Consider the following 5,763-nt stretch of genomic DNA (forward strand, 5'->3'; position numbering starts at 1 on the left):
AGCTTTTCTGACAGGAAGCCTAGAGACAATAGAGACCATGGTGTGCTCCAAAAACAAAAAGAAACTCTGTCTAGGAGGTGTGAATGGAGCAAGGAAAAGTTAGTGAGGAATAAGACCACAGAGGAAAGTGGAAGCCAGATCCTTTATGGTCTTAGAGACCACGTTCGAGGATTGTATTCCTTACTGCAAGACTAATGGGAAGCTTTAAAAGGTTATAAATGATAATATTGAGAAATAACAGAATAAGCTATAGGTTGTGTGCAACCTGGAGTGGATAGATGAATTTTATCTCAAAGGTTGAAGAGGACAGATGTGGTTTGATAGAATGGAATAGGGACGTGTACCTAAAATGAGAATTGGCAATCACATCAATTGTACTAAGTCTTCAAACTTGATGTTGGGAGTTTTGTTTGAATTTTAGAGCCAACATATAGCCACCTGAGCTGTGTGAGAAGCAGAGCATAAAAGGGGTTATAAAGGAATGTACATTTGAAGTTACTTAGAGAACATTGCACCCATAGCAGTCTATGACACTGCTAAAGCTAAGGCAATTATAATAAACACAGCATAATCTTCTGAAAGGGAAGATGGGAGCTGATTATTTTGCTAAATTAAAACTTTTTCTACCACTTAAGGTGTAAGATAAAGTATATGGAGAAATATTTTATGAATTGTATAGCTTTTAGACTCTTGTTTGGAACTTTTAATCGAGTTTCACTTATTAAGGGCCAACACATTTTGGAAAATTAAGATTTAGTTGTTCAAAAGCAAAATCTAGAGAGCACATAACTTTTTTCTGTTTATGAATAATGTTCATAGAAAGCATAACCATCATTCAAGTAACTCACTCCACCACCACCCAAGTACACTTACACATACACACACAGGTCCAAAGGCAAGCAGCCTTTTCCTACCCTGAAAATGGAAGCTGTGCATGTCTGAGGGTACCACCATTTGTAGTCACACTTGAGTCTCCATTTTGGCTGAACTTTTTTCTCTTTGTGGCTATGGCCCCAGAAAAATCCTCCAAGTCGCAGTACCCACCTTTGCAAAGTGGAAGCTGTAAATTACAGTATTTGAGGAATATTTTCTAAAGTCCAGAGAAAAAAGCCTTTGTGTGAGCCAAGAGTGGTTGTCAAGGCTCCATAGGGAAGAAGAGCATCCAGTTTTCCACACTCCTCCTCAGGCTGGCCGCTACATCCGCATCCTCCACTCCATGTTCTGTGTCCTGTGCCAGACTCCAGCACGAGCCAGGGGCCTCTTCTGTGTGCTTCCTTGGACTGCTGATCCTGCTCATAACTCACCTCTTTATTTTTTGAAGTGATCTGAGTGTCTATCCCTCCATCAATACCACCAGTTTTGATTACTGTAGCTACATAATAAGTCTTGAAATTGGATAGATCAATTCCTCCCACTTTATTCTTCTTTTCCCAAATTGCTCTAGTTATTTGTTTCTTTGCCTTCCCATATACGTTTCTGAATAATCTGGTGTATACTTACAGAAAAATCCTGCTAGGATTTTCATAGAAATCGTTTTAAACTGACCAGTCAATAATGAACAGACATATAATTATCTTCCAATTACAGAAATCCTTACTAAAGAAAGAGCTGCTATGTAGGCATGATGAAGACCTACATAGGATATGAATAATTTCCTCCTTAGCTGTTCTATAAGGATTGGTATTGTAGAATAGCCTGCAAAACTAAACTGAAATAAATAGGTGAGAAGAAAATGGAATTTTCTCTGTAGTTTACCAGGTTCCTAGAGCTGATCTCATTTCTGAAATGTCTACCTTAGTGCCAGTTTTTCAGATTCCTCCAGCTCCCAATCCAGTGTTGAACAGGGACAACACATCTGAAGGATAAAGCGTTAATGCTGTGAAGAAAGGCACTGGAAAGATGATGCTTCTTGGCTTTTCCCACAAGAACAGCCTAATTACATCTCTTATTTAATTTTCTGTAATTCTAAATGTAAATTGGAGGGAGCTAGTAGATTTTACAAGGCAGTGTCCTTGTTTCAGTGATATAATGATGAACCATGCTGAAATAATGGGAGGTTCCACTTCATTACACTACTGTTTGTCATTTTTAACAGTCTGCAGCAAATGTATGGGACATATGGTATTTGAAAGAAGAATTCACTGCATCATTATCTGATTTCTAAAGACCTTTTGAAGCAATTGTGTGGTGGCCTTAAGTGTGAGCTTATTGATTGAATTTTATTTTTATTGAGAATCAATGAACTTTTGATATTTTATTAGCTATTTAACACTGTCAACATGCTTTTATTCATCACCAATTATTTATATTTAATATATGAATGCTTTGCTTTCATTAAAGTGTAATAAGCAGTAGTCAATTGTGCACAACAAATATCATTTTGGGTGCAATGCTAATAAAAGCTAGGTGTGCGTACTTACAGCAGTTTATAATTCACAATGAACCATGCACAATATAGTTATGAAATTATATTACTTAATGATTTTACTAACCATGTTTTCTTTTAATTGAAAAAGTAATTTATATTCACGGTAAAAAATGCAGGTGTTCAAAGATGATACAATTAATGTAATTTTTCTTTCTTTCAACCCCTCCAGCACCCAATTTCCTCGCTGGAGGAACGAATGGCTGTGGGTCCAAGGCAACTGCTATTTACAGTACTTACATGGCAAAAAACAGTTTAAACCTCACTAACTCATACGAACTGAAAGGAAGGTCACTATGCCTTGATGTAAAATCTGACTTATGGTATATCTCAAAAGAAATATAGCTTTATTACTTTGGGCTATAATGAGTAACTGCTGATAGAAAGAAGAGGATGGAGCAGAACACTTTTTTTAAAACACCCATTTGTGCTTTTCAAACAATTTTATCTGTATTAATTTTTTTAATGTAAAGTACTTATTCCCTGGCACTTCAAAATAGTTTGTTGCCCCATAGTTACCTATGCTAAGTATGTGCCATGTTTAGAGTATTCTTTGCTTATCAAATTTTATTTTACAGAAAGCATAAAAGTAAATTCTAGCTCAACAGTCTGATTTGCATGCATGCTCATTTATGTGTCACTCATTTCAGATCACTGAACTTATATAGATGTCTTGCTATGTTTTTGTTAAGGATTGCATATATTATTTGTGAAAATACTTGTGGAAGCATAAAGACCTCATGTGTCATTTGTTTTAAAGATTATAAGGTGTTTTTGAGTACAAGCTCTTGTTTTATCCTGACAACTCCCCCAAAAGTGCATATGGCAAGCATTAGAATACTTATCTCTAAACTGAGGCAATTGTTCTTCTTAGGGGATGTTATTGGGTAATTATGATTTATAAAGGACATTGATAAAGATGAATGACCCTTGATAAAGAAAGCATAAGTACAGAAGGAGGAAGATGTCTGAAAGTCATAGAAGAAAAATGAAAAAACTCAATGGCACAAAGGACAAGAAGAGGAGGCAATGGAGGCATACTGTTATGGAGTTCTTACATTTTTAAAAATGGCGTCATGTTATTTGAAAGTATACTGTGATAAGCTAAAGGTACAGATATAAAGTCAGTGGGAACCACTAAAAATATGAAAACAAAACATATAAATAACTACAACAGTGGAGATAAATATGAATAAAATATCTTTTTTCAAAAAAACCCTCAATACAATGAAGGCAGACAAAGACAAAAAGGGAGCAAAGAACACATGGTACAAATAGAAAACACAGAGCAAGATGGTGGACCATCTTGATAATTACAACTGCAACTATATTGATAATTACATTATACATAAATAGTCCAAACATTCCAATTAAAAGTCAGAGATTTTCAGACTGAATTACAAAGGAAGTGGGAACCAACTACATGCTTTTACAAAAAAAATGCAATTCATATGTAAAGGCACAGATAAGTCAAAAGTAAAGGTTTTATTGTGCAAACCCTAATTATAAAAAAGCTGCAAAGTTTATACATCTATCTGTACATGCATCAGTGTGGGAACAATCACACACATACAAAGACCCCAAACCCAGTCAGAATTTCAGTGGACTTCTTTTGGTATAAATTAACGAGAAGTTTTAAAATTAGAAGACATACAAAAGCCTAAACAGCTAAATAAATTTTGAAAAAGAAGAAGAAATTTGGAGAATGTATACTACTTGATTTCCAGACTTATTATAAACCCTAGAAATCAGGGCTGTATGGTGTCAGTATAAGAATAAATATATAGATCAATGACCAGAATAGAGAATTCATAAACATATAGAGGCTCGTATGTGGTCAAAAGATATTTAACAAGAGTGACAAGGAAACTCAATAGGGAAAAGATAGTCATTAAGGCAAATGATACTGGAAAATCTAGCTATTTGTGTAGAAAAAGCTAACCATTTATCTGACTTCACACTTTACACAAATATGAACTTGAAGTGAACTACAGACTTAAGCAAAAGCAAAGCTAGTAAGTCTTCTAGAAGGAAAAATAGGATAAAATCATCTTAACTTGTTCTTAGGACATGAATTCATAAACCATCAAGGAAAACATTAATACATTGAATTTCATCACAATGAACAAGTCTGTTCTTCAGAATATTGTTACAGAAATAAAAAAGCTATCTACAGATTGTGAGAAAATATTTGTATTACATGTATCTGTAAATGGATTTGCAGGTAGAATATATAACAAATCACTACAACTTAATAAGTCAAATATTTCAATATAAAATGTGCTAAAGATTTAAACAAATAGTTCACATGGCAGATATAGAAATGGTTGGTAATCACAGGCAGCATGCTCAACAGCATTAATAGTCAGGGGGATATAAATTAAAACCACAGTGAAACACTCACTTGAATAGCTAAAATTAGAAAGACTGAAAAAATCAGTGTTGGTGGAGATGTGGAGCAACTGGAACTCTCATACATTGCTGAGGAGAGTGTACAATGTTCCAACCACTTTGGAGAACTATTCAACAGTCTCTTATAGTGTTTTATTTATGTAAGTTCTTTATGATCCAAAAATTCCAGTCATGGGTGTTTAGCCAAGAAGAATTTTTAAAATATACCCATAAAAGAGATCAGTAGAGGAATGTTCATAGCACCTTTCTTTTTGGCAGCCCAAAACACCAGAAACAACCTCAATGTCCATTAAGAAGTGAATGAATGAACAAATTGTGATGTATCTATACAATGAAAACTAATCATCAATAAAAAGAAATGAGGTATTGATATAAGCAATAATATGAATGCATCCCAAAAATATTATGTTGAGTGGAATGAAGCAAGATACAAAAACATACTATATGAGTTCATGTATATGAAGTTCTAGAACAGGCAAAGTTAATTGACTTTGACAGAGAGATTAGTGGTTGCTTGTGGCTATTATAGGGGCAGGATTAGGGAAGGACTTAACTGCAAGGGGCACATGGGAATAGTCTGGAGTAAGGAAACATTATAATCTTAACTGTGGTGGTGGTTATATTTGCCACCACTCATTGAAATATAAGTAATAATCAAATGGGTACCCTTTATTATTTGTATTTATACTTCAATGAAATTTATGGAAAAGAAAAAAAACAAAAAGAAGCCTGGAGATCCTCTCATCTAAGGTAAATCTACCCCCAATAAATAATGATAAATTATTCCCTTTTCTGATAATATTACCCTATATTTTCAAAATGTCCCTCTAGTTTTTTTTTTTTTTAACTTTTATTTTTGGTTTGCGATACATGTAAGTGTTCGTTTTATAGGTAAACTCATGTCACACAGGTTTGTTGTACAGATT

This window comes from Rhinopithecus bieti, unplaced genomic scaffold, assembly GCF_001698545.2.
Source record: "Rhinopithecus bieti isolate Rb0 unplaced genomic scaffold, ASM169854v2 scaffold_63560, whole genome shotgun sequence".
NCBI lineage: Eukaryota > Metazoa > Chordata > Mammalia > Primates > Cercopithecidae > Rhinopithecus > Rhinopithecus bieti.